General features: G+C 37.9%; 1 protein-coding gene across 7 annotated transcripts in view; it reads right to left on the reverse strand.

Annotated features, from left to right (window-relative positions):
• Nucleotides 1-13392, reverse strand: part of LOC106081057 (heterogeneous nuclear ribonucleoprotein L) — a 451695-nt gene that overhangs the window by 435545 nt on the left and 2758 nt on the right. The window contains exon 1 of one of the 7 annotated variants that reach the window (XM_013242755.2): nucleotides 6988-7492. The exons of 5 other annotated variants lie outside the window; for them this stretch is intronic. The gene's annotated coding sequence lies outside the window, so the exon portion shown is untranslated. Of the gene's footprint in view, nucleotides 1-6415; nucleotides 6759-6987; nucleotides 7493-13392 lie in introns of those variants that run through there. One more of the 7 variants, XM_013242754.2, reaches the window with a different exon arrangement.

A 13392-nucleotide genomic window follows, 5' to 3' on the forward strand; every position in this document is an offset into this window, starting at 1 on the left:
CATACATATCCAGGCACCATGGAAATATCCACAACTAGAGCAAAGTTTTCTTGCACCCTCCCTACATATATGATGAACACTTGTAAGTTTTGGTTTTTTTTTCATAAAAATACGAAAGAAAGGGCATAAAACAGCAGTTTTGAAACTTTTATGTCTTTAGGTTTTTTTCTATTTGGAAGACCAAAAATCACGCGACAACATTTTTATGGCTAGAGGTCACACACCAAAAAGAACATTTTTATTTTTTTTTATTTTATGTTTAATGTTGCCTCTATTGCAAAGTAGAAAGAGTTGCCAAAGAGGGTTGAAAATCTGAATGCTGAGGTATAGGACTGAAGGGATTTTATGGCACACTTCTTTTCGGCTAGCGCCGAAATCGAACAATTGTCGGAATAGGGCCTAGACCAAATGGACAAATTTTAGAAGACCTAGAAGTCATTGGGAGCAATGTTGAAAGAATTACGGTTACGGTAGTGAATTTTTTCGGAGATAAATAACTCTAATAGCATAGGAGATTCATAATATTGGGAATGAGGTCCACAGGAGCAAGTTGTAGACTCAGGGAATACAAACAACATGGCAATCTTGCTGAAAGGCAAAGCTTAGCTAATGTAAGCTGAGGACATCTTGACAACATTAATAATGCTGCTCAATCGCTCTCCCAGCGATCGGGCCTATGAACCAGAGCAACCTTGCTGTACAAAGGGAGATTGCCAAGAATTGCTACCCCCACCTGGCAGTATGTGACTACAAAAATAAAAACACGCTGCTGGAATGATAAAGTTCCTCTCAAATACTCATATCCAAACCAAGACATTGGAAGACGACATGGAAAATGGAGCAGAGACTACGAAAAACATGATAAAGCTTTTGATAAACTCCTATTTTTTGAAGACCCCAGCGGGGCGAACGAGGTACTCCCGAACAGGGGCCTATTCAAGAGTTCATTATGACAAATGGGACGGTCAGAAAGGCAATAAAGAAAAACTTCTCGCCAGTTAAGTCATCAGGGCCTGATGAAATAGTTCTGCGGTATTATCTGGCATATACGCCAAAGTCCTGGCAAGAGGCGAGTGTAGTATTTATAACAGAGCAATGTGCGTGAGTTGTGCTGCGCAGGAGTGGGCGAATTCCGAGAAGAATTAGGCGATCGCGCGTAGCCTTGATTAAAATAAGCTCTTTGTATGTGAGTCCTGAAGACACGACTCACAAGAAAATCATGACCAACGAAAAAAACTCGACTCTGTAGACAAATAAAGACTTACGAGAAAAACACTGCTAGCGAGAAAATCACGGCTCACGAGAAAACCACGGCTCACAAGAACATCACAGAGCACAATAGGAAAACTAGGTCGAGAGAATCTCGGGAATGAGGGTCTCAACAATAACCAAAAAAAAAAGAGATGCAGAAAAGGTATGTGACAGCACTGGGGGCTAAGAGACTTAAGATAATGGAGAAATGGAAAAAGGTAGGGGTAGGACAATCGATGTGACCATTGGGAAACGCGATGGAACTATTGCAAAAGTTTTGGATCAAATATCTAGAAATCCTAGCCCAAACTCCCCACTGGCAGCTGTTGCTACACCGTTGGCTACAAGTTGTGGAGCTAGAAGAACAGGAGTCGCAATCAAATCCGTATCAAAAAAGACAGTTCTTTCTTTCTAATCATAATACAGTCCTTCAGGTGGAGATTCGAGCTATCGGGAATTGCCTGAAAAATTATTTCTGAAAAACTGTTGGTTTTTGAACCCAGTCCCTCAGTGTCAAAAGCGGACAAGCTAACCTAAGCCCCACGGTGGCCTTAAAGGCCATTTGGGATCTTTAAAACGTAATTAACGCTTACGCTACATTTAGTACAATCAGCATCATTTGGGTGTCAGGCCATAGTGTCTAAGAAGAAATGAAAGAAGGCAAAAAATTTGCAATCAATAAGGGACAGCGGTTTGTCCACGATAAACACAAAGCCTTTCGGTGAAATTCAATTTAAGTCAACGTCAAAATGACATTTTGAAACGAAAAGCCTGCCAGTGGGAAAACAAAAACCTTTGAGGGAATCCAGACGGGAACAAGACGAATCAGATCCAGAGGTAGGTAAGAAGCAAACTGGTACTCCCTTCGACGCCTAGGATGTCTTCATGGAAAAAAAAAGATGGGAAAAGAGATGGATCGAGTGTATCCTTTTTTAAAAAATTTCCTACAAAAGAAAAGTTCAAAAAAAAAATTTCCACTAGAACTGAAAATTTGACAAAATTTCCTACAAAAAAGGAATTTTGACAAAATGTCCCTAAAAAATTAAATTTTTTACCAAATTTTACCAAAAAATTCCCATAAAAAGGAAAATTTTGAAATTTTTATTATTAAAAAGGAAGTTTTTGAAAACTTTCATACAGCAGGTAAAAACGCATTAAGTTTGGCTGGGCCGAACTTTGGTTACCCACAACCTCGGGTGTAAACCCAAACCACCTTTCGTTATAATCCAATGCATTATTTATGCACCCATAGCAGCTATAACTAAATATGGTCCGATTTGGACCCAATATGGTCTAATAAATACAGGCCACTGTTCAATTTTTGGTTCAACATTTGTCTTTTTGGCAGCTATATTCAAATATAGACCGATCTGAACCATATAGGACACGGATGTCGAAAAGCCTCGTAACTGCTTCAAATTTCACTGTCACTGTTTCAAATTTCAGCAAAATTGGATAATAAATGCGTTTATCATTGGACTAGGATTTCAAATCGACAGATCGGTCTATATGGCAACTATATCCAAATCTGGAGCACCTTTAAGAAGGATATCAAGGGACCATAACACAACTCACTGCCCAAAATTTCAGCGAAATCGGATAAAAAATTCGCCTTTTAGGGGCTCAAAATCGGATCGGACTATATGGCAGCTATATCCAAACTAGACCAATCGGGGTCACATTGAAAGAAAATGTCGAAGGGCCTAACACAACCCACTGTCCCAAATTTCAGCGAAATTGGACAAAAAATTCGTCTTTTAGGTGCCCAAGACCTTAAATCGAGAGATCGGACTATGTGGAACCTATATCCAAATATGGACCGAACTGGGCCAAATTGAAGAAGGAAGTCGAAAAACCTTACATAACTCACTGTCCCAAATTTTGGCAAAATCCGATAATAAATGCGACTTTAATGGGCCCTAGACCTTAAATCGGCGGATCGGTCTATATGGGGGCTATATCAAGATATAATCCGATATAGCCCATCTTCGGACTTAACCTGGTTATAGAAAAACAAAATAGTCTGTGCAAAATTGCATCTCAATATCTCTCAAGACTGTATCGTGATTTTAACAGACAGGCGGGCGGACAGATAGACAGACGGACGGACATGGCTAGATGGTCTTCGATTTTTACGATGATCAAGAATATATATACTTTATAGGATCGGAAATGGATATTTTGATGTGTAGCTAGCGGAATGAAAAAATGAATATACCCCAATCTTTCGATGGTGGGTATAAAACGGTATTTTGACTAAATTTCTTGTGATAAGCAAGTTTTTCTTTTCAGCTCTCTATAAGAAGGAAACTTTTCCATAATTTCCTTTAAACAAAATTTTTGTGATAATATCCTACACAAAAAGAATTTAGCAAATTTCCCTATCAAATGAAAATTTTGGAAAATTTTCCTATCAAAAGAAAATGTTGACAAAATTTGCCTATAAAGACAATTTTTGCAAATTTCCTTATTATAAGGAAATTTTTACAAAATTTCTTATCAAAAGGAAATCCTTGCAAAATTCTCTTAAAAAGGAAACAAAACTGAAAAACAAAACCTTTAGAAATGAGCATATTGCACAAATACAAATTTTGCCCATGAACATGCCACTAAGGAACAGGGGCAAACTTCTCACATATCAATGAGTGCAGTCCGATTCAAGTTTAAGCTTAATGAAAAGGGGTGTCCTTTTTATAGCTGAGTCCGAACGGCGTGTCGCACAGCGGACACTTCTTTGGAGAGATGGCATGGCATAGTACCTCACAATTGTTGCCAGCATAAGAAGGGGAAAACCACTGTTGAACATTTTTTCCGATGGTCTCGGCGGGATTTGAACCCAGGCGTTCAGCATCCTAGGCGGACATGCTAACCTCTGCGCTACGGTGGCCTCCATGTAGCCTTCTGTTATGACTTCCAACAACTGTGCCAAGTGCGGTCCAAATCGATCTATAACCTGATATAGCTCCCATATAAACCGATCTCCCAATTTGACTTCTTGAGCCCTTACAAGCCGCAATTTTAATCCGATTTGATTGAAATTTTGGACATAGAATTCTGTTATGACTTTCAACAACATAGCCAAGTACGGTCGTTTATAACCTGATGTAGCTCCCATATAAATTGGTCTCCCGATTTGACTTCTTGAGTCCCTGGAAGCCGCAATTTTCGTGCGATTTGGCTTAAATTTAGCATGCAATGTTCTGTTAAGAGTTTCAACAAAGTCCAAATCGTTCAATGATCTGATATAGCTCCTATATAAACCGATCTCCCGATTTGATTTCTTGAGCCCTTACAAGCCGAAACTAATTTCCGATTTGGCTGAAATTTTGCACATAGTGCTCTGTTATGACTTCCAACCAGTGGGCCAAGTACGGTCCAAATCGGTCTATAACCTTATGTAGCTCCCACATAGACCAATCTGCCGATTTTAATGGTTGAGCCCTTACAATTCGCAATTTTTGTCCGATTTGGCTGAAATTTTGCAAGCGGTGTTCTGTTATGACTTCCAACAACAAGGTCGAAATCGGTCCATAACCTGGTATAAAACAGTCTTTAGGTTATCCTTGTTCGATTGCTAGAAGCTTTAAGTTTTGCTGGTTTGACAAAAGTTTGATATATGGAAAAAAATGATGCCCTTCAACTAAATTTCCGTGTAAAATTTTGGCAGAATCTATGTTGCTTGGTTTCCAGGAATTGTTTTCTTCTAAACTTGTTCATTCATTATTTTTGAAAAAATTAATAATTAATAATTTTTTTCACCTTCACACAAGAACAAATAGAATTTCCAATAAGAACTACCCTCTAAATCTTTCTTACACCCCACCCTGAAACTTGTTTTTAATAAAATCCCATTTTTACCTAATGTTCTGTAATAAATTTTTAATATAAACCAGTTAGTCAATCACTCAAACCACATTTGGCATCCCTATAAGAGCAAAAAAAAACAAACGGTAAAACTACAGCAGCCAAACAGCAACAACAACAACAATAACAATAAAAGGCAGGAAACGTATAGAGCACTCAATGAACGGCAACAATGCAAAGTCAATGCCGAAAAAAAAACCACCACCACCACCCTCCCTCTCTTGACAGATGATGAGTAGCGGACAGAGGCAGCGGCTCAAGCGAGCATCAACACATCGTCAACTATGGCAATGACAGATGAGAAGATGATTTTTCCTTCCTTCCTTGCTGCCGACTGTGTGAGTGACACCCCCTTGGCTGAGTTTAAATAATGGGGGGGGCAATGCAATTTCAATGCAAGCAGAGTTGCGGCAATGTTGAGGCTGCTGGGTATTATGGATGGTGGTGTTGTTTCTCGGCGACGCTAAAAAATTAGCCAACCAACCTGCACTTACTTGCATTGGGATTCTTTTTTTCATTAAGAGCATGAGTTGGCTGAAGTTAATGGCAGAAAAGAGAGGTGGTGTATGGGGAGATATGTATGATGTTTTTGACAGCCTCTGCCTTGGCGGCCATGAAGAGGAAAATGAAAGTTTCTCTAATGACAACCCTTAAAAATGCCGAAAATTCTAACAAACACATCGAGAGACTTTTACAATTTCGCCAGAAGTTGTTTCTTTTTTTGGTGGCAAAAGCCAACGAACGGAAGCTTAGAAGAGAACATGTGAAACAGGGATGATAGAAAAATTTTCCTATGAAAACATGTGAAAATGGACAGAGACCGACCGACGGACAGACACACTACAAACACAGCGAGTAGATGGATGGCCCAAAATTGACAAATGATAATGAATGAATAATACGATAATTGAACACTTGATGAGAATAAAAGACAGGCGGCCATGTGGTGGGGGGTTAAAGAAATTTATTGTTAACTTTCTTGGAGAGAGAGAGAGTTAGGGGAGAAAAATTCATTTGGCGATTTTTGTTTGTTGGCTTATTACAACTTTTCTTTTGCTTTGAGGGATTTTCCAGAGCAAGCCAGCAGGACTCACAAAACATTTACACAATTTTGGCCAAACAGAAATGCTGGTGAAGCTTCTTCTTCTTTGTTTCACAATGCCTAGTGGGGAAAATTTCCAATTTCCTGGCATAGATTTTCCTACAAAATTCACTTTTCTTTATCACAAGCCTTAAACATCTCAGGTTTTTGAATTTTTTTAAACAATTTTCACTGAATTTTCTCCTTTGTTAGACTTACAACACTTTTTCACTCACTCACTGATTCGGTTTTCTGTGTGGCGTGTTTTTTTTTTTTGGTTTGCTTTGACTTATTTTGTTTTAGGCTTTTCATTCGTTGACAAATTTCTCAATGTTGGGTAATAATTTTTCTTTTTGGTTTTTTGGAAAAAATGAACTGACGATGATGATGATGATGATTTTCTGTCAAGTAGTGGTAGAGTATTTGCTGGGACTGCTTTGTTTTGTTTAAGTTTTCTGGGCTGTGTGTGAAAGACAGACAGACGGACAGGCAAAATGACAGCAGCGAGCAACCCGCAACAACAACAAATAAAACAAGTGTCTTGTGGTTGTGTTGCCTGCCGTTTTTAATTTCAATGGCCACTAGGTTTTCTTAATTTTTTTTTTTTTTGTTCACAAAAAGCCAACTAGAAAAAAAAGATGTGTCGTTGTCGTCCGTCTAATAACGACATGCGGGAAAAACATTAGTGTTCTTTGTATTTTTTTTTTTGTTTGCCTTTTTCTTGTTTTATTTCGTTTCAATATTTCTTTGATTTTTCGCTTTATTGTTGTCTCTAGTTATAGGTACTTTACCGTTTGTTGTTTTGATCGCGTGTATGGGTTGTGGGTGAATGAATGAATTGGGAATTTTTTGGGTTTTCTGCTATGTGTGAGCGAGCGCGAGAAACACAATGGGGAAAGACAAGCAACGGCAACAACGGCGTTGGGCAGCAGCGTCAAAGAAAAGTGCGTAAGTTCCGCTTAACGTTCTGTTGTCAATTGTGTGTCTGGCTGTATGTCTGTCTGCAAGTGTGTGTGCGTTAGATGGGTTAGAGCGCAAGTACACAGCTCTCTGCTCACTCAATGGCAGCACTCGTAGCAGCAGAGTAGACATGGCAGTGTGGTTGTAGTTGTTGTTGGCATAACTCGTATATACACCATAAACAACAAATCTTTGATTTGAGCGCAAGCCATGAAAAATCTGGTTGGGCACATAGAGAAAGAAACCCACCAACTTGTATTCTTTTACTCTCACACTCACTCACCACTGGCAGAGAGAGAAAGAGAGTAGAGTATCTTACCCATAATGATAATAACAATAACGGCAAAAATAACAATTACACAAAACCAAAAAAAAAAAAATCATTGTCGCCGTCGCCGCCGTCGTCTCGGCAACTTAACAGTTAAAATAATAAGCAAAGAGCCCAAATGTAGTTTATATGCTGTTCATGTTTTCTTTTGGCATAGCACTTTGTTGTATCCGGGTGGGTGGGTGGTTGTTTTGCTTTACCTAACTCCCCCCACCACCCTCTTGAAGCACCTTAGAAGCTGAGAAAGCCAAAAAGCATAACAATATAACTGTTGTTTGGTGTCTTATCAGACACGCAGCCAGAAAACAGCATAGCCTAAAAAAATCCTTGCTCTCTGTATTTTTTTCTCTCTCTCTCTCCTTCTTTGATTGTGTGGTGGATACTAGACCAAACCGACCACTATGCTCATTTCATAGTGAAATTCCAACTGGAATTGCTTGTCAATGTTGAGTGTTGCCAATTAGACAAAAAAGTATTAAAAAATACTTTTAATGTCAAATTGGTATATAAACTTTGATTTTTAATAAGTTTTATAGACCACTCTAGCGAGAGATATTGGAATTGTGTTACGGAAATATTGGAGAGCTGTTTTACCACTTATACAAGTATTTAATTGTTAAAACTATAACTGGAATTTCTTATCAATTTTATTTGAGATATTTTGAGTGTTGCCAATTCATCATAAAATAAACTTCAAGGAAAAAAAAATAAAGGATTTGTCGTCACTGTATTGCAGATGTCTGCCATTGATACTAATTGCCAGTGTCCAATTCCCGTTAAGAACATCAGAAATTCAGGGTTAGGGATCTAAAAGTCGACTTTCGACTAATCGATTAATCGACTTTTTGTGCGAAAAGTCGAAGTCGACTGGTACTGTTTAAAAAAGTCGACTTTGAAGTCAAAATAAGTCAAAATGGTCACAAAAAAAATTGAAAAAAGAAAAAAAAAACAAGTCGGAAAATTAAAAAAAAATCGATATGGATTTAGTTTCAAGTCGATTTTTGTCGCCGACTGTTTCAACTATTTTTTTTAGCTATGGTTGCAATTGTGACAAAAGTGATCTTTACGGGGAAAATACCAAAAGTACCTCGAAATTGAGCGTTTTAAAATGAAAAGAAAAAAAAAACCAAAAACAAAAGTAAACCTATCGAGACAATACGGATATGAAAAGAAAGGCATGGGAGAGTATATTATGATTATATTAAAACTTGGAGCGTCCCCTATCCCAAAACTCGTTCAAACAGACATATTGGAGTTCATGTTAATATAGAGCTCAAATGAAAGGTATTAAAGTATAGATTACGAATATAGCACACAAATCAAGCCCAAATAATGTGGGGTCACCTCATCTCAAAAATGGGCTTATGAGCCGAACTTGGCTATACGGGACTCAAATGAAAGGTAGAAAGGAGTAGGTTACGAATATGACATTAAAATTTTTGCTTACATCACCTCAAATAGGTTAATTGACCTATCACGTCAATATGGGACTAAAATGAGATGAGAGTAGAAAACGAATCAGATATCCAATTCTTGCACCAACTGTTTGGGGTTCCCAAACTTGCACAAATCGTACATATTTTACGACAATCGCAATATTGGACTCAAACTAAAGATATTTAGAAGTAGAGAATGAATTTAATATCCTTATCTGAAGCGAAATGTGTAAGGGCCATCCTACACCAAAAAGAACTCCTTATGTCAATCACCACAATATGAGACTTAAATGAACGTTATAAGGGTAAACAAATAAAAGGGCAATAAGTAAACCACAAAAATGTAACCACATTTATTTATGCACCCATAGCAGTTATATCGAAATATTATCCAATTTGGACCAATTTGGGCCAACCAATTATGTTTCAATATTCTTATTTTTGGCAGCTATATCCCAAGACCGATCTAAACCGAAAAGTCCAACATTAGTCACTGTCCCGAATTTCGGGGAAATTGGACAATAAATGTGCCTTTAATTGCCCCAAAACCTTTAATCGAAAGATCTGTCTATATGGCAGCTATATCCAAATCAAGACCGATCTGAGCCAAATTGCATAAGGGTGTCGAAGGGCCTAACACAACTCACTGTCCCAAATTTCGGCGAGATCAGACAATAAATGCGCCTTTTTTGGGCTCAAGACCTTAAACCGAGTGATGGGTCTATATGGCAGCTATATCCAAATCAGGACCGATCTGTGCCATATTAAAGAAGTATGACGAGGGGCTTAACTTAAATCACTGTCACAAATTTCGGCGACATCGGACAATAAATGCGCCTTTCATAGGCCCAAAATCTTAAATCGAGAGATCGTTCAATATGGCAACTATATTCAAATCTGGACCGATCTGGGCCAAATTGACGAAAGATGTCTAAGGGCCTAACACAACTCACGGTCCCAAATTTCGGCCACATCGGACAATAAATGCGCCTTTTATGGGCCCAAGACTTTAAACCCAGTGATCGGTCTATACGGCAGCTATATCCAAATCTGGACCAATTGTGGTTTTATTTTTTCTAAATTTCTTTATTAGCCTTCCTCCTGTTCGAGCCAATTTGAGACAATTTGGATGCAGCAATAAGAATGATCATACATCCAATCCTACAAATTTACTTGTAGGTATCCAAAGCAACTCTAATGATCTGAATGAAATGCCTTTAAAATCGTTCGTACTTTCCATAGCATATAAGTAACGCGCCAGGCGAAAGAATTGTATCGGGAAAAAAGGAGAGAGAGTAGAAAAGTCCTTTTCGAAGAAAGAAGAGAAAATTGGTAAAACGTTGTGATCGAAACGTTCAGAATTCGGAATGAAGTCCGGAAACTTTGGCAGTGAAGGCCAGAGGACTGCCGTCAATAAACTTGGTTAACCCGAAGACTTTCAAATAGACACAGTCCGAGTTAAGGGCTTGAGCGACGAATGCGCATGTAACCCTGTGGAACAGCGAAACGGTCGGTAGGATGGCGAAAATCTAATGGGATCCCCCCATCGTGAGAAGACGCGGCTATTATTGAAAGGAAGGCAGCATAGCTATTGGTATTATAATGAGACACATAGGATTACCAGCTCACTTAGGTAAAATCGGTACGGCAAGTGATAGCATGTGTAATGCATGCGGGGAATGTGATGAGACGTTGGAGTATTTCTTTTGCCATTGCCGGGCTTTAGCTTCTAACAGATACCGGCACTTAGGTGGGGACACTTTACCAGACATTTGCACAGATTCTTTGTTTGTCTATAAGCAGGTTAAGACCGATTTGCCGATTTAGGGTCTTAGGCCAATAAAAGCCACATTTATTATCCGATTGTGCTGAAATTTGGTACAGTCAGTTGTGTTAGGTCCTTAGACATCCTTCGTCAAATTGTCCAAGATCGGTCCAGATCTTGGACCGATCCGCCGATTTAGGGTCTTAGGCCCATAAAATCCACATTTATTATCTAATTGTGCTGTAATTTGGGACAGTTAGTTGTCTTAGGCCCTTCGAAAACCTTCTTCAATTTCACTCAGATCGGTCCAGATTTGGATATAGCTGCCATATAGACCCATCTCTCGATTTAAAGTTTTGTGCCCACAAAAGGCGCATTTATTGTCCGATGTCGCCGATATTTGGGACAGTGAGTTGTGATAGGCCCTTTGACATCCTTCTTCAATTTCACTCAGATCGGTCCAGTTTTGGATATAGCTGCCATAAAGAGCGATCTCTCGATTTAATGTTTTGGGCCCATAAAAAGGGGCATTTATTGTCCGATGTCGCCGTAATTTGGGACAGTGAATTGTTTTCGACATCCATGTTGTATATGGTTCAGATCGGTTTATTTTTAGATATAGCTACTTAAAAGACCAATTTTGTTGTTATACACAATTGAACAATGACTTGTACTTATTAGTATTTGGCCAAAATCGGATTATATTTCGATATAACTGCTTTGGGATATAAGGTATGCAATTTTTACCGGATTTTGATGAAAGGTGTTTTATATACAATATATACCCGAGGTGGTGGGTATCCAAAGTTCGGCCCGGCCTAACTTAACGCCTTATTACTTGTTATTTTTTTAGAGCGCACAACAAGCCGATTACTGGCTTAGAAGTATGTTTATGGCATGGGTCGGATTAATATCTGCACCCTCTTGTCAACCCCTTTCACATTCTTAAATTATTGTAAAATTTTTAAATTATTACTTTTATTATTAAATAATTTTTTTTTTTTAATTTTTTAAATTTTTTTAATATGCCCTCAGCAGTATATATAAATTCATTAAAATCGTTCCAGGAAATCGAGTGCTTTTTGTTTTTTTTGAGACCCACACAGAAAAAAAAGTATCACGAAAGTTCTTTTTTTAAAATTTTAATTGCAAATAAAAATGTTTTCAATTAAAAAATTATTTGAATCAATCATTTTTTAGTTGAATCCGGGTTTTTTTCAATAACGATCATGAATGCACTTTAGGAAATTAAAAAAAAATATTTATTCAATAGTTTTAAATTGAATCTAAACTTTATTTTCAATTGCGATTGGGATTGAAATTTTCGCCATTTTTAAATAAAAAATTTATTGATGCAAGCTTATTTTTGACGGTAACTGCAAATCTGTCGAAAATTCTAACATAATTCACTGTGACGAATTTCAGCGAAATCGGATAATAAATGCGCCAAGATCTTTAGTCAAGAGATCGGTCTATATGGGAGCTATATTCAAATCTGGACCAAATTAAAAAGAGACATCGAAGAGCCTAACACAACTGACCGTTTCAAATTTCAGTAAAATTGGACAATAAATGCGCCGGATTCAATAAATCATAATTTTTTAATAGAAAACACCCTATTTTCAATAAAATTTTTAATTGAAAAAAATTTTTATTGGGATTTTTTTTTTGTAGCTATACCTAAATCCGCATAGCTACACTTTTTTTAGAATTCGGGAAACAATATTTTCGGTTGCATTTTGAGGAGTCCTCATGAAGCGCCGTCCACCAGACCACAACACCATAAAGCATTAAAGGTCTGACAACTGCAGTATAAAACCCAATGCTTAACCGCGGTCTAAACCCCCAACTTTTACCAATGGCTCTGTTGCAGGTGTATAGGGCCAGAGTTGCCTTTCTTGTACTTTCCAAAATGTTGATTTGAAGTTCAATTTCCTGTCCAGCATTAAAGCCAGGTATTTTGCGCTTTCTATAAATAACGGCTCACATTGATTTTTAACTTCCATATACTTATAAGCATCACAATATTTGCACTTATAGAGCCGTAGTTATTACAACTACGGATACTATATTCCATATGAAAACCTCCACCGAGGTTTATCAAAATTGGTTCAGAATTAGGGATAGCTCCCAATTGGTAATTATAGGTTTGGTGTAGAGTATTATTGGCACCGCCCGACTTTTGCCTTTCCCTTCTTGTTTTTAATTGAATAGGCAATTTTTATACCCTCCACCATAGGATGGGGTATACTAATTTCGTCATTCTGTTTGTAACACTTCGAAATATGCGTCTAAGACCCCATAAAGTAAATATATATTCTTGATCGTCATGTCATTTTAAGTCGATCTAGCCATGTCCGTCCGTCTGTCTATCGAAAGCACGTGTAGGTTGGTTGGGATTGTAAACGGGCCAAATCGCTCCATGTTTTGATATAGCTGCCATATAAATCGATCTGGGATCTTGGCTTCTTGAGCCTCTAGAGGCCGCAATTCCCATCCGACTAGGAAAACTTTTTGTACTACGGCTTCTCTCATGACCTTCAACATACGTGTCCACAATGGTCTGAATCGATCAATAGCTTGATACAGCTCCCATATAAACCGATCTCCCGATTTTGCTTCTTGAGCCCCTACAAGGCGCAATTTTTATCCGAATGAACTGAAATATTACACAATAGCATAATCTTATTCAATATTCTTTGTTTGT

This window comes from Stomoxys calcitrans, chromosome 5 (genome assembly GCF_963082655.1).
Source record: "Stomoxys calcitrans chromosome 5, idStoCalc2.1, whole genome shotgun sequence".
NCBI lineage: Eukaryota > Metazoa > Arthropoda > Insecta > Diptera > Muscidae > Stomoxys > Stomoxys calcitrans.